Raw genomic sequence first — 27,211 nt, 5'->3', positions numbered from 1 at the left:
GCTATGCAGCTGCTGAAATTTCGTCTCTGTTTTTATGGCTTCCAGCTGCTCCTTACATAGCCTACTATTGTAAATTGAATTTGTAATATTTGTATTTTGTTTTAATCTTTCAAAACTAATTTGTCATGACTTTATGTATTTGGGCCCTTAACCTGTGCCTGCATGGTTTAATAATCAATCAAAGATTTAGACCAAGATTCTAATCAGATTTGAGGGGTCAGCTTTGCTGTGGTTTCTTTGCTCATAGGGATTTCCACCTAATTTCTAGTGCTCTGCCAGCCTTAGGCTCTGTCTGCTGATATGTCAAGCCCATAGGGCTTTAGCTTCCTGCCTCTTGGGCTGCGTTTTTGGAGACCGGTTCAGCTCACGAAGTGACACACTCAGAGTTCTATCTCATCCTGCACAGCTCAAATTTCCAAGAATGGATCCCTTGCTGGTCGCTGTGAGCATTTAAAATAGTTTAAATATGTATTACTCTTCCTTCAATTGTTTTTCTCTAATATTAATTTTATTTTTCAAAAGGATTTTTAGAAACATTTTTTTCAAGTCAAAATATCTATTTGTGATTTCTATTGAAATTGCATTAAATTTGCAGATTTAACTGGGGGAAATATGGCATCTTTCAAATATTGAAATGTCATCTAGAAACAGACCGACTTCATTTGTTCAAGTATTTTTATGATTTTCATAAATCTTTCTTTATATAGAGCTTACCCACTTCAGGATATTTTCATTCGTAAATGCATTGTTGGATTGGGTGCTATTGTAAATAAAATCTTTTGTGTTATTACATTAGACTTGGTTGTTACTGGACTATGTTAAATTTACGAGGTTTGGAGTATTCACTCAAATTATGAACCTTAAAAACTTAGCTAGAACACATTTTATTTGGTTCTCTAAGGTAAAAAAAATCATTACCACTTGTAGACAGTTACAGTAAACAACTTTCTATTCTATACGTATATGTATATTGCACTAACTTCAGAAATAGTACTGATATTGAGCATCTTTGTCTTGTCTGTATCTTCAACAGGAAAGGCTAATAGATTAAGATACAGTATTTTTTATCCTATCAAATATCCTTAGACATATTGTTCTATCCTTTTTTGAAAAATAATTTTTAGAAAATCAGAAATGAATGGTGGACTTGACCAAAATGGCTTTTAGACAATTGTTAAAATTATTTCTTTTCCTTGGACTTATTCTGATAAATTACATTGAAAGATTTACTAACCTTTTCTATAATAAAATATTTTTGGTTGTGTTCTATTATTTTAAATGTACTGATATACTGTATTTGATAATACTCCCTTGGAATTTTAAAATATTTATTCATAGTTAAGATTATTATGTAATTTTATTTGTGCTTCTAAAAACAGTTTAGTTTCAGGATTATATACAATGAACTGGGAAGGTTTCCAAATTTTCTATGTGCTGAAATAATTATCTATTTGAGTTTTGAAGTAACTTGCTAATAAAAATGCCTGGACCTAGCATATTTTGTGAAGTTAGCTCTTAGGCAACTTTATGCACTTCATCTTTTACATTAATTTTTAACTATAAGACAAATATGAATACTTTTGTTATGTAAATTTTAAAAAACACAGATAAAGCAGTAGTCCTTGATTACCCGCCTGGTCAACTTCCCTGTTCCTCAGCAGAGACAGACGCTGATACTACATCACTTGGGAGTGGATTCGTCCAGATTTTTCTATACATTTCAAAACAGGTACAAGCACTTACAGAAATACAAATTTTTCCTTCCTGTTATTTTGTTCTGCAGAAATGGGATAATATTGAATTTATATTTTGAAACCTGTCATTTTCTTTTAATAACAAATCTTAGAAATCTTTCCATGTGCATATATGTGGCTCTATCTAATTCTGTGTCTTACCACTGCATAATACGTGATATGATGGAAGTAATCGTAGTGTGATTAGAATGTTGGTGCAAAAATTTCAGTTTCTCGCATGGTGATTGGTTTGTTCATATTTTCAACAAGTTTGGAGACATTTGCTTCCCTGAAATATCTGTAATTTCACCCAGATTTCCTTCCTTCCTCCCTCCCCTCCCTCCCTCCCTCTGTCCCACTCGCCCTTCATTCCTTCTTTCAACAGGTGTTTACTCAGGACTTGCCGAGAGCCAGGCCTGTTCTCATGTTCTTCGTTCTTCGGGCTCAGTGTCTGTCCCTGACCCGAAGCTGCTAACATTCAAGCTTATTTTAACGTTAGGTTTGGAGTACTCATTAAAATTACAAATGTTGCCAATTGCGAGAGAGGCGGGGCAAGATGGCAGACTGGTGAGCTGTATGTTTTAGTTACTCTTCCAGGAAAGTAGGTAAAAAGCCAGGAACTGCGTGGACTGGACACCACAGAGCAATCTGTCTTTGGGTATACTTCATACAACACTCATGAAAACGTGGAACTGCTGAGATCAGCGAAATCTGTAAGTTTTTGCGGCCAGGGGACCCGCGCCCCTCCCTGCCAGGCTCAGTCCCGGGGGAGGAGGGGCTGTCAGCTCCGGGAAGGAGAAGGGAGAATTGCAGTGGCTGCTCTTATCGGAAACTCATTCTACTGATTCAAACTCCAACCGTAGATAGACTGAGACCAGACACCAGAGACTCTGAGAGCAGCCAGCCCAGCAGAGAGGAGACAGGCATAGAAAAAAAACAACACGAAAAACTCCAAAATAAAAGCAGAGGATTTTTGGAGTTCTGGTGAACACAGAAAGGGGAAGGGTGGAGATCAGGCCTTGAGGCGCATATGCAAATCCCGAAGCAAGGCTGATCTCTCTGCCCTGTGCACCTTTCCTTAATGGCCCTGGTTGCTTTGTCTATTAGCATTTCAATAACCCATTAGATCTCTGAGGAGGGCCGTTTGTTTTTTTTTTTTTTTTTTTTTTAAATCCTTTTTGCTTTTTCTAAAACAATTACTCTAAGAAGCTCAATACAGAAAGCTTCGAAGAATTGAAATTTGGGCACGTCAAGTCAAGAGCAGAACTAAGAGAGCTCTGAGACAAAAGGCAATAATCCAGTGGCTGAGAAAATTCACTAAACAACACAACTTCCCAAGAAAAGGGGGGTGTCCGCTCACAGCCACCATCCTGGTGGACAGGAAACACTCCTGCCCATCGCCAGCCCCATAGCCCAGAGCTGCCCCAGACAACCCAGTGTGACGGAAGTGCTTCAAATAACAGGCACACACCACAAAACTGGGCGTGGACATTGCCTTCCCTGCAACCTCAGCTGAATGTCCCAGAGCTGGGAAGGGGGAGCAGTGTGAATTAACAGAGCCCCATTCAGCCATCATTTGAGCAGACTGGGAGCCTCCCAACACAGCCCAGCAGCCCAGAACTGCCCTGGGGGGACGGCACTCACCTGTGACATAGCACAGTCATCCCTCAACAGAGGACCCGGGGTGCACAGCCTGGAAGAGGGGCCCACTTGCAAGTCTCAGGAGCCATACGCCAATACCAAAGACTTGTGGGTCAGTGGCAGAGACAAACTGTGGCAGGACTGAACTGAAGGATTAGACTATTGCAGTAGCTTTAAAACTCTAGGATCATCAGGGAGATTTGATTGTTAGGGCCACCCCCCCTCCCCGACTGCCCAGAAACACGCCCCACATACAGGGCAGGCAAAACCAACTACACACGCAAGCTTGGTACACCAATTGGGCCCCACAAGACTCACTCCCCCACTCACCAAAAAGGCTAAGCAGGGGAGATCTGGCTTGTGGAAAACAGGTGGCTCGTGGACGCCACCTGCTGGTCAGTTAGAGAAAGTGTACTCCACGAAGCTGTAGATCTGATAAATTAGAGATAAGGACTTCAACTGGTCTACAAACCCTAAAAGAACCCTATCAAGTTCAGCAAATGCCACGAGGCCAAAAACAACAGAAAATTATAAAGCATATGAAAAAACCAGACGACATGGATAACCCAAGCCCAAGCACCCAAATCAAAAGACCAGAAGAGACACACCTAGAGCAGCTACTCAAAGAACTAAAGATGAACAATGAGACCATAGTACGGGATATGAAGGAAATCAAGAAGACCCTAGAAGAGCATAAAGAAGACATTGCAAGACTAAATAAAAAAATGGATGATCTTATGGAAATTAAAGAAACTGTGACCAAATTAAAAAGATTCTGGACACTCATAGTACAAGACTAGAGGAAGTTGAACAACGAATCAGTGACCTGGAAGATGACAGAATGGAAAATGAAAGCATAAAAGAAAGAATGGGGAAAAAAATTGAAAAACTCGAAATGGACCTCAGGAATATGATAGATAATATGAAACGTCCGAATATAAGACTCATTGGTGTCCCAGAAGGGGAAGAAAAGGGTAAAGGTCTAGGAAGAGTATTCAAAGAAATTGTTGGGGAAAACTTCCCAAATCTTCTAAACAACATAAATACACAAATCATAAAGGCTCAGCGAACTCCAAATAGAATAAATCCAAAAAAACCCACTCTGAGACATATACTGATCACACTGTCAAACATAGAAGAGAAGGAGCAAGTTCTGAAAGCAGCAAGAGAAAAGCAATTCACCACATACAAAGGAAACAGCATAAGACTAAGTAGTGACTACTCAGCAGCCACCATGGAGGCGAGAAGGCAGTGGCACGATATATTTAAAATTCTGAGTGAGAGGAATTTCCAGCCAAGAATACTTTATCCAGCAAAGCTCTCCTTCAAATTTGAGGGAGAGCTTAAATTTTTCACAGACAAAGAAATGCTGAGAGAATTTGCTAACAAGAGACCTGCCCTACTGGAGATACTAAAGGGAGCCCTACAGACAGAGAAACAAAGACAGGACAGAGAGACTTGGAGAAAGGTTCAGTACTAAAGAGATTCGGTATGGGTACAATAAAGGATATTAATAGAGAGAGGGAAAAATATGGCAAACATAATCCAAAGGATAAGATGGCCGATTCAAGAAATGCCTTCACGGTTATAACGTTGAATGTAAATGGATTAAACTCCCCAATTAAAAGATATAGATTCACAGAATGGATCAAAAAAAATGAACCATCAATATGTTGCATACAAGAGACTCATCTTAGACACAGGGACACAAAGAAACTGAAAGTGAAAGGATGGAAAAAAATATTTCATGCAAGCTACAGCCAAAAGAAAGCAGGTGTAGCAATATTAATCTCAGATAAAATAGACTTCAAATGCAGGGATGTTTTGAGAGACAAAGAAGGCCACTACATACTAATAAAAGGGGCAATTCAGCAAAAAGAAATAACAATCGTAAATGTCTATGCACCCAATCAAGGTGCCACAAAATACATGAGAGAAACACTGGCAAAACTAAAGGAAGCAATTGATGTTTCCACAATAATTGTGGGAGACTTCAACACATCACTCTCTCCTATAGATAGATCAACCAGACAGAAGACCAATAAGGAAATTGAAAACCTAAACAATCTGATAAATGAATTAGATTTAACAGACATCTACAGGACATTACATCCCAAATCACCAGGATACACATACTTTTCTAGTGCTCACGGAACTTTCTCCAGAATAGATCATATGCTGGGACATAAAACAAGCCTCAATAAATTTAAAAAGATTCAAATTATTCAAAGCACATTCTCTGACCACAATGGAATACAATTAGAAGTCAATAACCATCAGAGACTTCGAAAATTCACAAATACCTGGAGGTTAAACAACACACTCCTAAACAATCAGTGGGTTAAAGAAGAAATAGCAAGAGAAATTGCTAAATATATAGAGACGAATGAAAATGAGAACACAACATACCAAAACCTATGGGATGCAGCAAAAGCAGTGCTAAGGGGGAAATTTATAGCTCTAAACGCATATATTAAAAAGGAAGAAAGAGCCAAAGTCAAAGAACTAATGGATCAACTGAAGAAGCTAGAAAATGAACAGCAAACCAATCCTAAACCAAGTAGAAGAAAAGAAATAACAAGGATTAAAGCAGAAATAAATGACATAGAGAACAAAAAAACAATAGAAAGGATAAATATCACCAAAAGTTGGTTCTTTGAGAAGATCAACAAGATTGACAAGCCCCTAGCTAGACTGACAAAATCAAAAAGAGAGAAGACCCATATAAACAAAATAATGAATGAAAAAGGTGACATAACTGCAGATCCTGAAGAAATTAAAAAAATTATAAGAGGATATTATGAACAACTGTATGGCAACAAACTGGATAATGTAGAAGAAATGGACAATTTCCTGGAAACATATGAACAACCTAGACTGACCAGAGAAGAAATAGAAGACCTCAACCAACCCATCACAAGCAAAGAGATCCAATCAGTCATCAAAAATCTTCCCACAAATAAATGCCCAGGGCCAGATGGCTTCACAGGGGAATTCTACCAAACTTTCCAGAAAGAACTGACACCAATCTTACTCAAACTCTTTCAAAACATTGAAAAAAATGGAACACTACCTAACTCATTTTATGAAGCTAACATCAATCTAATACCAAAACCAGGCAAAGATGCTACAAAAAAGGAAAACTACCGGCCAATCTCCCTAATGAATATAGATGCAAAAATCCTCAACAAAATACTTGCAAATCGAATCCAAAGACACATTAAAAAAATCATACACCATGACCAAGTGGGGTTCATTCCAGGCATGCAAGGATGGTTCAACATAAGAAAAACAATCAATGTATTACAACACATTAAAAACTCGAAAGGGAAAAATCAATTGATCATCTCAATAGATGCTGAAAAAGCATTTGACAAAATCCAACATCCCTTTTTGATAAAAACACTTCAAAAGGTAGGAATTGAAGGAAACTTCCTCAACATGATAAAGAGCATATATGAAAAACCCACAGCCAGCATAGTACTCAATGGTGAGAGACTGAAAGCCTTCCCTCTAAGATCAGGAACAAGACAAGGATGCCCGCTGTCACCACTGTTATTCAACATTGTGCTGGAAGTGCTAGCCAGGGCAATCCGGCAAGACAAAGAAATAAAAGGCATCCAAATTGGAAAAGAAGAAGTAAAACTGTCATTGTTTGCAGATGATATGATCTTATATCTAGAAAACCCTGAGAAATCAACGATACACCTACTAGAGCTAATAAACAAATTTAGCAAAGTAGCGGGATACAAGATTAATGCACATAAGTCAGTAATGTTTCTATATGCTAGAAATGAACAAACTGAAGAGACACTCAAGAAAAAGATACCATTTTCAATAGCAACTAAAAAAATCAAGTACCTAGGAATAAACTTAACCAAAGATGTAAAAGACCTATACAAAGAAAACTACATAACTCTACTAAAAGAAATAGAAGGGGACCTTAAAAGATGGAAAAATATTCCATGTTCATGGATAGGAAGGCTAAATGTCATTAAGATGTCAATTCTACCCAAACTCATCTACAGATTCAATGCAATCCCAATCAAAATTCCAACAACCTACTTTGCAGACTTGGAAAAGCTAGTTATCAAATTTATTTGGAAAGGGAAGATGCCTCGAATTGCTAAAGACACTCTAAAAAAGAAAAACGAAGTGGGAGGACTTACACTCCCTGACTTTGAAGCTTATTATAAAGCCACAGTTGCCAAAACAGCATGGTACTGGCACAAAGATAGACATATAGATCAATGGAATCGAATTGAGAATTCAGAGATAGACCCTCAGATCTATGGCCGACTGATCTTTGATAAGGCCCCCAAAGTCACCGAACTGAGCCATAATGGTCTTTTCAACAAATGGGGCTGGGAGAGTTGGATATCCATATCCAAAAGAATGAAAGAGGACCCCTACCTCACCCCCTACACAAAAATTAACTCAAAATGGACCAAAGATCTCAATATAAAAGAAAGTACCATAAAACTCCTAGAAGATAATGTAGGAAAACATCTTCAAGACCTTGTATTAGGAGGCCACTTCCTAGACTTTACACCCAAAGCACAAGCAACAAAAGAGAAAATAGATAAATGGGAACTCCTCAAGCTTAGAAGTTTCTGCACCTCAAAGGAATTTCTCAAAAAGGTAAAGAGGCAGCCAACTCAATGGGAAAAAATTTTTGGAAACCATGTATCTGACAAAAGACTGATATCTTGCATATACAAAGAAATCCTACAACTCAATGACAATAGTACAGACAGCCCAATTATAAAATGGGCTAAAGATATGAAAAGACAGTTCTCTGAAGAGGAAATACAAATGGCCAAGAAACACATGAAAAAATGTTCAGCTTCACTAGCTATTAGAGAGATGCAAATTAAGACCACAATGAGATACCATCTAACACCGGTTAGAATGGCTGCCATTAAACAAACAGGAAACTACAAATGCTGGAGGGGATGTGGAGAAATTGGAACTCTTATTCACTGTTGGTGGGACTGTATAATGGTTCAGCCACTCTGGAAGTCAGTCTGGCAGTTCCTTAGAAAACTAGATATAGAGCTACCATTCGATCCAGCGATTGCACTTCTCGGTATATACCCGGAAGATCGGAAAGCAGTGACACGAACAGATATCTGCACGCCAATGTTCATAGCAGCATTATTCACAATTGCCAAGAGATGGAAACAACCCAAATGTCCTTCAACAGATGAGTGGATAAATAAAATGTGGTATATACACACGATGGAATACTACGCGGCAGTAAGAAGGAACGATCTGGTGAAACATATGACAACATGGATGAACCTTGAAGACATAATGCTGAGCGAAATAAGCCAGGCACAAAAAGAGAAATATTATATGCTACCACTAATGTGAACTTTGAAAAATGTAAAACAAATGGTTTATAATGTAGAATGTAGGGGAACTAGCAGTAGAGAGCAATTAAGGAAGGGGGAACAATAATCCAAGAAGAACAGATAAGCTATTTAACGTTCTGGGGATGCCCAGAAATGACTATGGTCTGTTAATTTCTGATGGATGTAGTAGGAACAAGTTCACTGAAATGTTGCTATATTATGTAACTTTCTTGGGGTAAAGTAGGAACATGTTGGAAGTTAAGCAGTTATCTTAGGTTAGTTGTCTTTTTCTTACTCCCTTGCTATGGTCTCTTTGAAATGTTCTTTTATTGTATGTTTGTTTTCTTTTTAACTTTTTTTTTCATACAGTTGATTTGAAAAAAGAAGGGAAAGTTAAAAAAAAAAAAAAAAAGAAAAAAGACAAACAAGGAAAAAAAAAAAAAAGATGTAGTGCCCCCTTGAGGAGCCTGTGGAGAATGCAGGGGTATTCGCCTACCCCACCTCCACGGTTGCTAACATGACCACAGACATAGGGGACTGGTGGTTTGATGGGTTGAGCCCTCTACCATAAGTTTTACCCTTGGGAAGACGGTTGCTGCAAAGGAGAGGCTAGGCCTCCCTGTATTTGTGCCTAAGAGTCTCCTCCTGAATGCCTCTTTGTTGCTCAGATGTGGCCCTCTCTCTCTGGCTAAGCCAACTTGAAAGGTGAAATCACTGCCCTCCCCCCTACGTGGGATCAGACACCCAGGGAAGTGAATCTCCCTGGCAACGTGGAATATGACTCCCGGGGAGGAATGTAGACCCGGCATCGTGGGATGGAGAACATCTTCTTGACCAAAAGGGGGATGTGAAAGGAAATGAAATAAGCTTCAGTGGCAGAGAGATTCCAAAACGAGCCGAGAGATCACTCTGGTGGGCACTCTTACGCACACTTTAGACAACCTTTTTTAGGTTCTAAAGAATTGGGGTAGCTGGTGGTGGATACCTGAAACTATTAAACTACAACCCAGAACCCATGAATCTCGAAGACAGTTGTATAAAAATGTAGCTTATGAGGGGTGACAGTGGGATTGGGAATGCCATAAGGACCAAACTCCACTTTGTCTAGTTTATGGATGGATGTGTAGAAAAGTAGGGGAAGGAAACAAACAGACAAAGGTACCTAGTGTTCTTTTTTACTTCAATTGCTCTTTTTCACTCTAATTATTATTCTTGTTATTTTTGTGTGTGTGCTAATGAAGGTGTCAGGGATTGATTTAGGTGATGAATGTACAACTATGTAATGGTACTGTAAACAATCGAAAGTACAATTTGTTTTGTATGACTGCGTGGTATGTGAATATATCTCAATAAAATGATGATTAAAAAAAAAAAAAAAAAAAAAAAAAAAAGAAGTAAGGAGGTAACAGGTCCAGTATGTGGGATGTTGAGTTAAACCATAGGAACCTCCATATTTTGCCTGCTTTAGGTCTGTAGGTTGAAATATTGTTTCTTTATCTTTAATTCTCTGTTTTATTATAAGATTTACTTTTGTATGGTCTTATGCCTCTCAAATGTTAAATTCTCTGAGTAAAATTCCAAAATTTCAACTGAAAAATGAAAGATGATTAAAAGCCTGATGAACCATTTAAAAAAAAAAAAAAATTACGAATGTTAAGCAGGTGAGTTCTAATTTTTAAGCATTTTCTTGTGATTATTCTCCTTTAAAATGATTTACTGTCTGTGATTATCTGTTTTCATTCTTAATGTTTTATATTTTGTTTCCTCTTTCACACTGCTCAATTAGAATGCATGTATTTTTATAATTCTAACTTCCTTTGTAATTAGTTTTTGCCATAATTAAAAGCGCACAATGAAATTTATGAGTTCTACTATTTTAAAGGGTTTTAATTCTTCATTTCTCTTCTTAGCCATATTTTTTTTTAGTTTAATTTTACTATTCTTCTCCTGGAATCTTAAATTAGATACCAAGTTTATTTCTTCTTCTTCTTTTCTTTTTTTCTTGCTTAAACATAAAAGTGACTTAGGCCTTTCCTGTGCCTCTGGAAAAGCTTCGGCATTTATCATGGTTGGTATTTTTGATGGTCAGTGGCAAATATTTACCTTCTGGTGTGGCTGATACTTGCCTGCTCTCTAATGCACTCAGTGGTGTTCCCAGAATTTGTGGGAACCATGGGGCCTCCCCCAGGATTTCCACTGACCTCCAAGGAGGGAGAGGAGCCCACTTCTCCGGACGAGGGAGCAACGCCATGACGACCTGGGCGGTGGCTCCCAGTCTCGTGTCCGGGTGGCTCTGGGTGGTGACCCTCCACGTCCTGTGTCCGGGTGGCTCTGGGCGGTGACCCTCCACATCCTGTGTCACGGGGGCCTTGGCACTGACCTCCAGGTCCTGTTTCACGGGGGCCTTGGCAGTGACCTCCAGGTCCTGTTTCACGGGGTGGCCCTGGGTGCGACCCTCCAGCCCTGGGGTGCGGGGCAGACATGGCAGCTGCTCCCTTCCAGAGGGAGGCACAAGAGAAAAGTTGGTGAAAACAACTCAACACCCTCGAAGAAGGGGTGACGCCTGAAACCAACCGAGATCTTACTCTTTTGTAGGAAAACTGTTTCATCTTGTTAGAACGTTTACAGTAGCTTTTTCATGAGTCTTAAAATTTAGAAAATTTACCAAGTTATGTGCAGGTGTGGATTTCTTCATACATTTTCTGATAATTGTACCAGCACTTGTTTTTTGAGATGAATAGAAGCTATTATTTATCATGTGCATAACACATGCCAGAAAATGTACTGATGGCTCCAGGACCTCCTTCCATCCCCGGAACGACTCAGCAAGCAGCTCCATATTTTAATTGTGAGGGCGGACACGCTGCAGGCTGGACTCACGGAGGTAGTAGCAGCAGAGCTGGAATTTGAACTCTAGTTCTTGCAGTTCCAAAGCCTGCACTTTTCACCACATATTTTTAAGAGCATATAGACATTTTGTTTTATTTTTATTACTCTCTGTTTCCCTCTTCTCTGCAGTCTAGGGAGAAATTCTGCAGCTGGTCATCTAAGTCACTGATGGAAGTTTCTCCATGTTCAATTCCCTTCATTCCTGCCATTGTGCTTTTTAATTCAGCAATCACGCTTTTCAGCTGAAAGCAATATTCTTGATCGCAGAGTGCACTGTCGCCTGAAATTTTATTAAAAAATTCTAAGTAGGAAGTTTAGAGATTTTCCTTTGGTTTTTGTAGTAAGTCCATTTCATAGGAGGACATTTCTGATCACTCGGATTATTGCTTTCTCTTAGTTACGAAGTCATTGTGCTTGTAGGGAGATTTTTCTTTGTTAGTTGAACTCTACAGAGAGCTGCAGTCCATGGTTACTTGGTATTGGATTTGAGCTGGGTTCTTGCAGATACTTTGTTGGATTCTGTTTCACACCTTCCAGAAAGAGGAGCAGTTGTATTTGTTCTCACTTTATTGTGCCAAAACAGAGGGGCTATTGCTGGAGACAGTGTATTGGTAGGGAGCTTCACTGTGCAAATATTTTCTACTTATTTGTTGCTTTTCCGTATTGGTTTTGGTGCCCTGGAATGCTTGGGCCACTGACCCTCCCTGAGTAAGTAGAGGAACCATTCTCTTAGGACCTGTCACGTCCACCACCCCCATCACCTCCACTACCCCAATCACCCCATCACCCCCATCACCCCCATCACTCCCATCACTCACATCACCTCCACCATCCCCATCACCCCCACCACCCCCATCTCCTCCATTACCCTCATCACCCACCCCCCATCATCTCCATCACCCCTGTCACCCCATCACCTTCATAACTGGCATCACACCCATCACCCGTCATTCCCATCACCCCATCACCCCATCACCTCCATCACCCCATCACCCTGAATTCTTTAATATAAGTTAATTTGGTCAGTCCACAACACACTGGCTGCTTGTTGACATTACACTATTGACTCAACTTGACCTTAATGTCAAGTTAAACCTCTGAAAAAGCACGCACACTCATCCTGTTTCTTTTAAACTACAGTGTAGAACATTGCATTTATCCTTATATAATGTACCCTGAACAGATATAGCCTGTCCCTCCCTGGAGCCAGCCTTTATACCCCACTAACTGTGCAAAGCAATTTGGACGTTATCTCATTTATCTCATTAATCTCCACAAAAATCCCACAAGGCAGGGTATGATAGCCCCCTTTACAGAGATTAGAAAACTCAAGACTTAGGAAGGTTCAAACCATCCCCAGTGCCTGGCTGTGTGGTGATCTTGGAGCCCTGCTGCTCACCCTGCAAGCGGCTCGCTCCCGCGGTGCTCCTGCCTCGCTCAGAGTCTTGGACTCGTTACATGGTCAGGGCAGAATTCATGGGCAGTGCAGAAATGTGGGTTTTTTTGGCATTTCAATTTCAAATCATCCTCTTTCTACACTTTTATTTTTCTTTCCAAGGACTTTTTGCCAGATTAGTAAGCGTTTAACCACAAGAATTTACTCATTAATCTTCAGAATTTCCTTCAAGGCAGACCTTTAAATCAGTTTGAGAAGACGTTGCCCCTGTCTCCTCCTGCCCCTGCTGAGCCCCCGCGGAAAGGAGGGGCTCTGGCTTAAACGTGGGTGCAGCCCCAGCTCCCTCCCCTGTTCCCTGGACTCAGCTCCTCGCACGCCTGCCTCTGTTTGGTAAGTTATTCTGGGGTCGGATTGTCACCCCTGCAGCTGCAGGAGACCCTTGCAGGGACGCGTGGCCGGTTCAGCCAGGTCATCTGTTGCACGTCGAAGTGAGAACTTCGTGTGATCACGCCCTGTGGGCTGCAGTGACTGGGCGCTCTGGGGATGGGCATCCGGCGTGATCTGAGGAGCTGGACAGCAGAGCAGTGAGCGAGGACAGTGTCTGTGTTTGTGTGTTTGTGTTTGCCCTCTCGGGGTGTGTGGCACTCTGACCCCAGTCTCTCCGTCCATTTGGGAACTCCTCCTGAGTGTCCTCCAAGGGCCTCCCTCTGTCCGCAGGCACCTCGAGGGCTGAGTTCCTCCAGCTGGCAGCTGCCCTCTTCTCCCTTCAGGGGGACATCCTCCGTGGTAAGTGCTCCCACTCCCACAGCTGCAGTGAATCCCATTCACTGATGCATCACACACTTGTATGTGGATGTCCATTCCTGGGGCTCCCCCTGCCCCCACAGCATGTCTCACAGACTCCTTGAACCCACATGTCCCAACCTCAGTCTGCTTCCTCCTGCCAAGTTGATATCCCTTTTCATGTGCATCTTGGATGCACAGGCCTCCCTCTGCCAATTGTCTGCCTCTTCCCAAAGCCCTCAACGCAGTGACCTTCCTCACATGGCAGTGGGGCTCTGTGGTCTGAGTAGAGCCAGCTCCTCCAACCTGCCCCGTCACTCCCCCAGAACTGTGGCTCCAGCCAAGAGCCTCATCTGTGGCGCCATGATAGGCCACACTCTCTTTTGCCTTTATAACGTAGCATAGGGTTTTTTCATCCAGAATAATTCATTGAAAGATCATTAGAAATAGTAAGCATATGGGAAAAAATCCAGAAAATGAAATGAAATAGTTAAATATGCATAAATGGCTACAGACCATCATGCTGTGATAAATCAGGATTCTTAATTGTCCAAAACAGTAACAGACATTTGTTTTCTTCACACTGTAACCAGCTTACTCTCCTCTCCTGCCTTACTGCTCCCTCCCCCAGTGATGTATTCTCACTCCTCCTTCTGCAATGACCTAGATACTGCTTCTTCTAGAAGGTTCTCCTGCCTTCTCCAGGAAGGGGCCATCCTGTGTATTTGTGTGCAGCCCTGTGCCCAGCTCTTGCAGATTTCTGCACGGAATGGTTCCACCCATCTCTGCCAGGGCCCCAAAAACTCCTCGAGGCCACCGTACAGTGGTACCTCAGTGTTGAGGACCCAGGGTTAAGTAAATGTTTGTTGAGGCACTAAAACCCTGAACCTGGGCAAATGGTGTCCTTGTGATTTGAAGACAGTCACTTTGTCACATCATCATCATTTAGGTGGGAGGGGGAGACCCCATCAGCAAATTCTATTAAATATTCAAGTGACAAAAAATAATCTTATACCCCTTCAGGATGGTAGATGGGGGAACAATTCCTCAGTCATTTCTAGAGCCTAGCAGAGCCCTGTGATCAAAACCATCCAAGGATATTAAAGGAAAAGAAAATTACAGACCAATATCCCTGTGAATCTAGGCACAGAAGTTCTCAAGAAAATATTAGCAAACCAAATAAAGCATCATGTATACACATGTGCATGCATCACACATATATCATACATACATCTTGTACACAGGCATACGTCATGGTCAATGTGTAAAGTGTACCCCAGAAATGCAAGTTTGGTTAGCATTTGTAATTTAATCACTGTAATTCGCCACACTAAAAAAGGAGGGAAGTAATAAAGCAATTTCATTAGATGCAGAAAAAGAATTTGATGCTATTCAACTCCCATTTGTATTGAACTTTCTAAATCTGACTGAAGGCATCCACAAAAAGCAACATCTAACATTACACTTAATAGTGAAAAATTAAATGTTTCTCCCTAAGATCAGAAACAAAGAAAAGATGTCTGCTCTTAACACTTCTTATCAACATTGGCCTGTTAGTTCTAACCAGTGCAATAAGGCAAGAAAAATAAACAAGCAAACAAACAAAAAAAACCTGGAAAAGTAGAAGTAAAACTCTTTTAATTTGTAGGTGTCATGATTATCTGTATAGAAACTCTTCAAGAATCTTCAAAAATAGCTAGAATTGTCAGACAGCAACTTCAAAATTACTATATTAGTTTTTCAAGGAAATAAAAGGTAAGGTAAACAATATAGCAGAAAGCTGGAAACTATAAAATGTAAAACAGTATATTTGAAAAAGAACCAATAAGAAATTATAGAAATGAAAATATAATAACTAAAATGAAAAATGCAATGGACTAACAGTAGTTGATTAGACACTGCTTAAGATATAATTAGTAAACAGAATATATGTCCAAAAAACTCTCCAAAATGAGTCACAGCAAGCCACAAGAAATAAACATATGGAAAAGCAGAGAAGTAGAGAACATAGTAAGTCAAGGTAACGTACATTTAATTGCAGACCCAGGGGAGAGGGGCTGTAATGGGGCAGAAGCAAAATCAGAAAGACAATGGTTGAGAATTTTCCAAAACTGATGAAAGACTTCAATATGCAAGTTTAAGAAGCCTGATAAGCCTCAAACTGCATACATACACAAAAGTTACTCCTAAACACACTATCATGAAACTGTTAAAATCCAGAGACAAAGAGAATCCATTGAAGACAGCCAGAGGGGACAGGAACGAGTGACAACTGGTTCCTCCATCAACCAACAATCAAGCAACACAAAATGGAAAACAATGGCATGAAAATAACTGCTAACTTAGCAAAGCAATCCTTCAAGGATGAATAAATTAAATTAAAAGATTTTTGTTAAAATTAGTTCAAAATATCTCCTATGTTACCAGTATAGGAGCACTGAAAGGTACACTAAAGGGTCTTCTTTAGGCGGGAGAATATGATTGCAGTGTAAAACCAGAGATGCAGGGGAGGAATGAAGAACTGAACATCGGTAAGTGAGTGGGAGATATAACGAATACCGTCTTCCTAAAGGAACACCGCAGTGTACTATGGCCTGTTGCAGTAGCTGGTTACAGGAGGACAGCACCCGCTTGTGGGTTAGACTCTGGCAGGAGGGGCACTGCTTGCCGGCTCTCAGTAAAGCTCCTGAACCCTTCTCTGCTCTGCTCTGTCTTGCATCTCGAGGAAGCCAGGACCAGACAAGGTTTTCCTGGACACCATGGAAGTTCTCGCTCTATCAGACATCAAGACCAGAGCAACTGGGAACAAGGTTCAGCTGGCACAGGGATAGACATGAGCAAATGTTGCAGAATAGAGAGTCCAGGAATAAAGACTCACACATTTCATCTTTTGATTTACAATGAAGTTGGCACTACAAAATTGGCACTCAACTAAAAGTGAGGCAGGAATGGTCTTTTCCAAAAAAATTTGCTGTTCTACCCATTGGACATTTATATGTGAATGAAATAAAAACAGAGGACAAAGTGGCCGATAAACATATAAACTTGCTCGACTTCATTAGAATTCAGGGAAATACAAATTAAAATCACAATGGGGAACCAAGACCCTTTGGCTAAAATTAAAAGGATGGTAAATCCTGAGTGTTGGGAAGGATATGAAGCAAGGGGACTCAACATACTCTCGGACATGAATGCAAATTGGAACACTTTGGAAATCTGTGTAAGCTGAACATAACCATGCACCAAGACCCTGCACTTCCATCTGTAGGTATCTACTCAATGGCAATTTTTGGACAAACACACTTGAAAATATCTAAGAATGCCCAGCACTTCATCATTGCAATAGCTAAGTATTGGAAACAACTCAAATGTAGAACTGATAAGTACATCAAAGAACCACAGCTGTACACATCAATGTGTATGAATCTTACAAATGTAATGTTGTATAAAAGAAGTCAGACTCTCAGACAAAAAAAAAAAAAACATAACTATTGGTTTCATTTAGATAAAGCAGGAAAAAAGCAAAACTAAACTACAGAGTTTAAGAGATGCGTATCTCTGTGATGCTAATATATCAAAAGCAAGGAACTGGTTATGATGAAAATCATGATAGGGGAGGACAGGGGGAGGGAGCTGTGACGGGGTCGGGGCTCTAGGGGATGGTGGCAGTGCTCTTTCCATGACCTGATGCTTGTACATTGTTCACTTTATAATAATTCATTAAGTTGGCATTGGTATTTTTTGTAGAGTTAAGTAGCTGCTGCTGCTGCTTTTTTTTTTTTTTAAAGCAAACAATAAAAGTAGCTAAAATAAAACATCAGTAAAATGAATGTCCAATCAGGTAATTTCTCTAAGAATTCCGGCAGACCCTCACCCTTCAGGACTCCACGAAAGTCCGTGAGAGGAGGCTGGGGGAAAATAGAATGGGGCAGATCAAACCCACTCTCTTGGAAGTTGTGAAACTCAGCATATGAAAAGGAAGATCCAGAGCATCGACCGTTGTAAATTCATCACCTTCTTAAAGGTTTCTTCTGTCCTCGGCAGAAAATGTCCTGAGAAATCCAAATTCCAGTTTTTGGAAAGACCACTGAAATCCAACTCTATGATGTTGGAAATCCTACAGGAGCCTCTAAGTTCTCTTGCTCTCATTTCTATCTGCCAGCTTCTCTATTATTTACCATCTTGTTCTGTCCCTGTGTCCAGCTCTCCTGTCTTTCGGCTGTTGGGAGAAAGGCGGAAAGGATAGTCCAGATACAATGTTGTTATTTAAGAATTGAATTATATTAACATTCTCCCGCCCAACCAAGCGAACAGAAACAGTGTTTGGTATGGTAAGTGCAACGCAAACCCTCTTAGAAGCGGGGTGTTCTCCAAGGGAGATCAAGTATTGGAGATCAAGTACCTTTTCCCAACAGACATTTATTTGCTTGACAAATAATGCAGAGCTCTTAGGGGTGCCTTGCCACTCCTAGAACAAGTGTAATTTTCATGGATAATTTTATTTCCAAGAGGAATCACTTTTTTTAGTACAGACTGGAATGCAGACAGCAGTAGTAAGTTGGGCCTAATGACAGGTGAAGTGAACAGAACGTATGAATGTTTAATTTTGGCTCAGATAAGCCAGAAGCAAATTTCCTCTTTCCTCAGGCAGTGCAAATACTGATCACTTTTGATTACTTCAAATAAGGGTCAACTTTTGCCTTAAGAAAACATAGCTAAAATATTAAATATTTATGAAGCAGAGTTATTGCCACAGGAGGCTGGGATCCATGCTGAGGATTTGGCGGCTGAATCACCATCACAGATCCCGTTTTGCAAGCTGCTTCTTTAATTTCGTATTTCTCTTCTGGCTATTTGAGGGGTTGGGAGTAGTATAAGTTCATTTATTATCTAGGAAAAAAACCAATGCCAAGTATGGCTTTCCCTAAATCAACGGAAGCTGCAACAGAAGGATTTAGAAAGCGCGGCAGTGCAAATTGCTTCAATTAGTTTGTGTGACTTGTGCTAAGGCCTCTCCTTCCTATGGCCATGAAAGGGGTGGATAATGATATTCTCCATGGCCAGTTTGGTCATTAAAGCACCATAAATCTGGTTGAGAAGGAAGCTGTCAACTATTCAATCCAAGATTGTTAGCTAGAAGGTACTGCCGTAATCCCCTTCCAAATTCAGGGTGATGAATTTGGGAAGAGAGTCACTTCCATTCATTTAAAATACAAATAAGGGGTGGTAGTTTATATATGTATGTGTGTGTGCGTGTGGTGTGTGGGTTTATGCATATAGATATGCGTGCATGTGTGTGTTTGCTCCCACACACCTCTGCTGTGGGGCGGTATAGACGATGGAGACCCTGAGAGCTGGTGCTGAGGCTATTTGAGGGGTCGGTGGTGTTTGCTGCAGAGCCCCTGATTCTGATGGACCTGTGAGACCCAAGCCCTGCACACTGTCACTTTTCACCCTCGGAGTTCTGAGTCTGAGAAAACCTGGTCTTTTCTGACATTTTGGTGTTCATCAGTCTTCTTGTCAAGGCTCACAGCTCCAGCCAAGGTTTTCCAGGCAGCGTCCACGAGGCTTCCTTTCCCCAAAGCAAGACTGCGTCCTTGCTGCCGGTCAAGGCGAGACTTCAATTCAGCGGCACGTCAGTTAACGCCAAGCCGCTTCGGTCCACTGTGCTGCGTGATCAGTGACGCATGGTGGCACCTTCTGGAAGTCACCAGTTGTGGCGCCGCGTTGCCCTCCCCAAGAGGAGTTCGGCGACCTGCCCTCCTGATTTAGAACTCACCAGACGTAGCCCAGCCAGACCTGGTACTTTATATCCCCGCACGTCACTCTCTCTCTCTGAGCCATTTTGGCCCTTTGCCCCAGGGCAGGGGTTGGTGGAAGGGGCTGAGCTGGTCTCACACCCCCCCGTCCTGATGCTCCTCTGTTTGCTGACGTGCATCAGGACACAGCGGTCTGTCCTGTTTCCAGGCTTCCCTGGACTCTCAGCACAGCCACAGCTCAGATTGCCTGTTAAGAAACGCTGCCATCTCTTTACCTCCCAGAAATGTCCCTTTGGTAAGAGACACATGGTGACTAAACTAGGTCTGAAGGTGTCCACCTGGGCAGCTCGGAAGGCCCTTTCTCCCCCAGCTGATTTTCAACATGGTCGAGCTGAATTCCCCAGGATGGTGTGGGCATTTGGGGGATTTGGGAATTCTCTGGGGAGCGATTTTGTGAGACTGCAGATTTTTACCTCTTCCTGAAATGCCGTTTGTGGTTCCTGGTTTTCTACAGTCTGGCTTTTGATGCACTGTGTGCTCTGCTCACTTGTGGTTCCCTGTCCCTCTGGCCTGATGGCCGTGCTGCACGCCAATGTTTCCTGTGCCCGGGGGCCAAGCACTTCTCAGCTCTCAGAGCTGACTGGTCATGGGTTTGTTTGTTCCTGAGCCAATAAATGGGCTGCTTCATGGCGAGGGGCCACACCCTGAGGCCTAATGGTTTCTGTCTATATCCTCAGTCCATGAATCTGGAAGCCCAGTACTCCTGATGGAGCACGAAGCACAAAGCCCTTGAGAAACCTCCCCCTCCCCATCACACAGACAGACAAGCTACTAACTGAAACAACCCCTAGAATTGTACCTGTGCAATTAATGTCTAAATGGAAGGAAGCATCTGCTGTAGATGGTAGACCAGCCTCATCCATGCTCCTCCGAATCACTGACCTGCTCTCCCCTGGGGCCTTTGGAAGTGTGCAGGGGCCTTTTTGGTTGTCATAATGACCAGACACTCTACTGGCATTTGGTGCCCAAGGTGGGGATGTCAGCTGTTGAATATTCTACACAGCTTTGCAGTTGGGTAGCTTGGGCTTTGAGCAGCCCCTCAGCATCAGGCAGATTGCTCAACTCCATTTGGTCTGGCTCTCACACACGTCACTGTCCATGGACCTTCTAGGAGGACCGGGTTGTCTCCCGACAGTCAAGGCTTGCCTGGCATTTCAAAAGCTGTCAGGTGTCCTCATTTCCCAACCCTTTCCTCTGTTTTCCTGGCCACAAATGGACAGGGCCAGCGTGACTTGCTCTTTGTACTTGAGGGTGTGAACGCTTGAATGGCCACTTGCCTGATTTCATTTTATAAATGAATTGCTCATTGGGTTTTCGGGGGGCCCACAATCAAAGCAGGTATCATTTCTGCAGGCTGTGGTTTCCTTCACACACACCAGGTTCCACTGGGTTTTGGATCAAAGAGCTGTATTTACAGGAACTATGATGGCAATTGATATGGGTCTACATGTAAACAAGATTTTGAATGAGGGGACACTGTGATTGAAGTGCTGTGAATAAAACATAGGTTGGTTTTTTTAAAATTTCATAAACTCTCTCACAAGTCTGGGAAGGGAGGGGAGATATTCAAGAGATGAAACTGGAAATTCAATAGAAAGATAGCCTTACAAAGAACTAATTATAACATTTACATTTTTTAAATCAATTAGTCACAGAAACACACACCATGCTTCTCTTAGTTTGCCAGGCTTCTGTGACAAATGGCCTAGGACACCTGGCTGACCAGCAGGGCCTGGTGTCTTGCAGTTTGGGAGGAAACTTGTCCAACATCAGGTATGGATGGTCCGTTCTTTCTCCTGGAGTCTGCAGGGGTGTGTTATGAGCTGGCCACAACACTCGGAGTTCCTTGGCTTGTTGACATCTCTGTCCCCAGCACATGGAAATCTCTCTCTCTTTCTCAGCTTCTCTAACTGACTGTGTCCAAGTTTCCCCTGCTTATGGGGATTCCAGCTGCATGGATTAAGGCACACCCTGATTCAGTTTGGCCTCATCTCAGTAGGGTCTTCAAAGATCCTATCCCCAGATGAGGGCACTCCCACAAGCCCAGGGATTGAGGCGTGAATGTGTCTTTGTGGTGGGCGTGATTCAGTCTACCACAGTCCACCCTCTGGACCCCCAAAAGATAATGTTCTTCCCGCATGCAAAATACGTCCATTCCACCCCAACATTCCCAGAGCCTTAAGCTGTTTCGGGAACAACTTAGTCCAAAATTTCAGCAAAATCAGTTATGGGTGTGGTCTTTCCTGGGGCACAATTTCTCTCCATCTGTGGACCTGAGAAACCTGGAAGACAAGTTATCTGCTTCCAATACACAGTGAATGAAAGAACTCCCATATATGCTTTATCCAGTGTCACCAATTTTTAATATTTTGCCACATTTACTTTATTGGTCTCTCTTTCCATGGGTCCTTACTTATATAAATTACTGGTTTAATGATATTGACAGATCATTTATCATATTACTGATGTGATAAAATTGCTGGATTTTAACTAATACTTTTAAAAAATGAGTTAAAATTCTTTAAAATAGTGATTGGATTTGATGCTCAAATTTTCTTATATTTGGTTTGTGGGAACTCTTTCCAACCAGCTCCTCTGTGCTTTGACATGTCTCCAACATCTTTTCACCATTTCCTTATTTTCTTGCGCCGCAATATGTGACAAGCTCAACTTATACCTTCCCTGACTCAGTGCAGGAATGTGTCACTTATTTAACTTCTTTATCTTTTTAGTGGAAAACAGTATTTAGAAACCAAATCTGTGCACTAGGTTGCCTCATTATTAATGGGGTGCCACTGATTCTAGGTATCTCTGCAAATAAAACTAGAAAATCTATCTTTTATCTTTCTATCATCTATCTATTTATCTATCTGTTCTCTATCCAATCTATCATCTTTCTATGTCTCTAAAACCATGAGTTCATGATTATATCTCCAATTTTAATTCAACACTGTGGGACTTACCCAGCCTTCCGCAATCTCATTTTTGTTCTCCCTCTTGCTAACAGTGAGAAACCTGGCAGCTGGCATCACCAATGTATTTATCTGGTTGCTCAGTCCTACAGATGCAGAAGGTATTTTCAGAATTGCTGATCTATTTCTCTGTGAAAAATAAACCTACCGAAGGGTTCTAATTTCAGTCAGTAACCTCCTGCCTTGAACAACTAGAAAATGAAACACATATGTGAAACAACCGTTTCCCAACCTTAAGCAGTAGATAGCACAGGGCCATAATAATAACCTGCAAGAAGAGAAATGAACATTAGCCACATGATTGCCCAGCTACGCATTGGAAGCACTGCCAGGCTGCAGTGCAGAGAGGGGGACACCAAGCAGAGCCAGTGGTTTTGCCGAGATGAGACTGTAGCTTCGAGCTGGAAGGCAGCTGGAATGTGCAGTGCCGAACAGCAGAGAGAAGGGAGCCACACACAGAGAGTTCTGGGGGTCTTCAGGGGGTCCTTTCAAATATTTGGCTCAGTGCTAATCCAACTATGTGGGATAAATCTGTACCACACTGGAGTATTTTACATTCCCTCAAGCCAGAGTGGAGGGACATTGTATTACCTGGACCCTGGGGAAAAGTCCTCAGAAAGATGCCAGCTTTGAGGTTAAAGTTATCCCTCGATGAGAGACACCATAAGCTCCACATTCCAGTTGGTAAATTTGTTCCTCACACAGGTACAGGTTAGCAATCACAAACTCCTCCATGTGTGTACTGGAGTTGAACAAATAACTACATGAACTGTGGCTAATGTGAGCCAGTTTTCTTAATGTTGGAAAGGAACTTACAAATCATCAAGGAGGAAAAGCTAGAGTGAGTCCTGTGGTGTTGCGTTAGGGGTAGAGCTATCAGTATGAACTTAAGTTTATTTTGACATGTGTACAGATAGATACAGAAATAAACAGAAGGGAATGGAGCATTCACAAAGATAAATAATGGTGTGCTGATAGCTGTTTAACAACTGGCTCTTCAAGAAAAGCAAAGCCCTAATTTGTAGCATTTGCCAATTTTTGCATCATAAATGTTTCCACCATGACTGATTTCAAGCTACCACTGCAAAGCCATTGAATACACAGTCAGGAAGAGCTGCTGGAGATTGGCTCCAACAAATTACTGAAGATAAATTATATTCTGGGCCATAAAACAAATCTCAAAATATTTAAGAGGGTTGATCACAAGTGAACTAAGAAAAAGTAAGACGAGGGGACACATCCCAATTCATTTTATGAGGCTGTCAGTATCCTAATACCAAAATCCAAATAGTATATTCCAAGAAAGTTAAACTAGAAACTAATATTCTTCGTAAGCATATGTGAAAAATCTTTAACAAAACAGTAGCAAGTTGGATCCAGCAATATAAAAGATATTTCAGCCTGATCAACTGAATTTTATCCCATGAATATAGGGATGGTTTACTATTGAAATATTAAAGGAACTCACCATCATAACAGTATAAAAATTAAACACAAGGAGCATTTGACAAAACTCAACATCTATTCATGATAAAAACTCTCAGAAACCTAGAAATAGAAGGGATCTTTCTTGGCTGATTAAGAGTGACTATAAAAACTACAGCTGGGAAGGGCAAAATGGTGGCATAGAGAGGTGTGGAGTTTAGTTAGTCTCCTGGAGCAACTAGTAAACAACCAGGAACAACTAGTAAATAATCTGGAACAACTTCCTGGGGGAAACCATGACTGTCCACACATTTTATACCAACCTGGATTGGGTGGAATGGCTAAGATTGCAGCATAAAATCTGTAAGTAAAAACTGCTGACCCATGCTGGGAGCCTCCTGCCCCCATGGCAGGATGAGCTGCATGACCTCATTGTAGGAGAAAGCAGCATTCTTGGAGCAAGTGAATATAGCGCAGCCCAGCTCCAACTGGGGTTTTAATTAACAATTGTGGACTGCTGAATACAAGCTACAAACATAGACAAACCCCTAACAAGCAGCAAAGTACCCTGAGGTCACTCCCAGTGGAGAGGAAGGTGGGGGGATAACAGAAAAAGAAATTAATTAAAAAAAAAAAAAAGAAAAGGAAGGATAAATATGGAGGCTTTTAGAGACTGACCTTATAGAGCCAGAAAACACCTGTGTCCCAGGAAAGGGAGCCCAGAAGACCAGGTGTTCTGTTTGAGTGATGGGCAAAATTGGGGGGCCATGGACTGGCTCTGGAAGGAGGCTTTCTTTTCCTTTTTCTCTCTCTCAACCTGAGGGGTGCAGTGCAGAAAGCCTCAGCCATTTTCAGTTTGCAGTACTCTGACCCAGACAGAGATGGAGTTAACAGAGTCAGAGAGACAAAGGAGTAATTCAAATGCAGATGATAACTCCCTAGGGGGTGTATCTTCCTTAAGAGGAAGGAGGTGGGGCCCAGCTCTAGTGCCTGCCTCCATTCAGAACTCAGACCCCAGGGCCTGGGGGAAAACAGCCAAAACAGAAACAACCTAAACTGAGAACTAACGATCCCAACCTAAACTGTACACCAGTTGGGATCGACAGGCTGACAGGCACCACCTGCTGGGCAGGTTAGGAAAAGAACAGTGACTGGAGACCTCACAGGAAAGTCTGTCAATCTTCTAAGACACACCCACAGGGAAACTTGACTCTGAATGTAGTTTCACTCTGATGCCTGAATGTGGTCTGGTCGGGGAAAATCCAGTTGGGGTAACCAAGGAAACCAGATGCCTAGACAACAAAAAACTACAAATTACATTAGAAAAAACAAAGATATGGCCCAAAGGAAAAAACTTACACCTCAGTTAAGATAGGGTTGAGATATTGTTTCACTTTAATGAAACAATCAATTAAAGCTTTTCAAAGAAATATGCTAAATCATATCAAAAACCAAATCAATGAGTTCAGGGAAGATATGGCAAAAGATATGGTGGATATAAAGAAAACACTGGGCAAACATAAGGTAGAAATCAAAAGTTTGAAAAAGCAACTGGCAGAATCTATGGAAATGGAAGGCATAACACAAAAGACGAAAAACACAATGGAGACATACGAAAGCAGATCCCAAGAGGCAGAAGAAAACACTCAGGAACTGGAGAACAAGGCACCTGAAATCCTACACATGAGAGAACAGATAGGAAAAAGAATGGAAAAAATGCATGATGTCTCAGGGAATTGAATGACAACATGAAGCGCATGAAGAAGAAGAGAAGGGAAAAGGGACAAAAGCAATAAAAAGGAAATAATCAATGAAAATTTCCTATCTCTTATGAAAGATATAAAGTTACAGATCCAAGAAGTGCAGCATACCCCAGACAGAATAGATCTGAATAAACCTACACAAAGACACTTAATAATCAGATTATCAAATGTCAAAGACAAAGAGAGAATCTTGAAAGCATCTAAAGAAAAGCAATCCATCACATACAAAGGAAGCTTGATAAGACTATGTGCAGATTTCTCAGCAGAAACCATGGAGGCAAGAAGGAAGTGGTGTGACATTATTTAAGATACAGAAAGAGAAAAACTGCTAACTAAGAATCCTATATCCAGCAAAACTGTCCTTCAAACATGAGGGAGAGTTTAAAATATTCTCTGACAAGCAGACAATGAGAGAATTTGTGAACAAGATACCTGCTCTACAGAAAATACTAAAGGGAGCACTAAAGACAGGAAAAGACAGGAGTGAGAGGTTTGGAACACAATTTGGGTGATGGCAGCACAGCAATGTAAGTACACTGAACAAAGATGACTGTGAGTATGGTTGAAAGAGGAAGATTAGGGGCTTGTGGGACACCAGAAGGAAAGACAAAAGATAAAGACTGGGACTATATAACTCAGTGAAACCTAGAGTGCTCAACAATTGTGATAAAATGTACAAATATGTTTATACATGAGGGAGAACAAATGAATGTCAACCTTGCAAGGTGTTAAAAATGGGGTGGTATTGGGGAAAAATATAATCAGTGCAAACCAGAGACTATAGTTAACAGAAACATTGTCTTATGCTTCCTTTAATGTAACAAAGGCAATATACCAAAGCTAAATGCCTGTAAGAGGGGGACATAAGGGAGGGGTATGGGACTCTTGGCATTGGTGATGTTGTCTGACTCTTTAATTGTACTTTAGTTTAATTCTGTCTTTCCTTTCATTGCTTTTTAGCTGCTGTTTTTTTCTTTCTTTTTCTTTTTCTTTTGTCTCTCTGCCTTCTTTGACTCTTCCTCTTTCTTGGTCAAAGAAATGGAGATGTCCTTATATAGATAGTGGTGATGGTGGTGAATACATAAATATATGATATACAGGGATCCATTGATTGTTTACTTAGGATGGAATGTATGGTGGGTGAACAAAACTGTCTTAAAAAATAAAACTAACAAACAAACAAAACAAAAGAAAACAAAACCATGTTGAAGAAATCTTGAGGGCACTAACTGAGTGAAATGTCAGACACAAAAGGACAAATATTGTATGGTCTCACTGATATGAACTCATTATAATATGTAAACTCATAGACATGAAATATAAGTTACCGAGATACAGAATGAGGCTAAAGAATGGGGAGCGGTTGCTTATTGTGAGCAGAATGTTTAACTAGGTTGAAAGTGAGTGTTTGGAAATGGACAGAAGTGATGGTA

The sequence above is a fragment of the Choloepus didactylus genome, chromosome 15, assembly GCF_015220235.1.
Source record: "Choloepus didactylus isolate mChoDid1 chromosome 15, mChoDid1.pri, whole genome shotgun sequence".
Classification (NCBI taxonomy): Eukaryota; Metazoa; Chordata; class Mammalia; order Pilosa; family Megalonychidae; genus Choloepus; species Choloepus didactylus.
The sequence above is the reverse complement of the archived record's forward strand: the minus strand, read 5'-3'. Positions refer to the sequence as shown.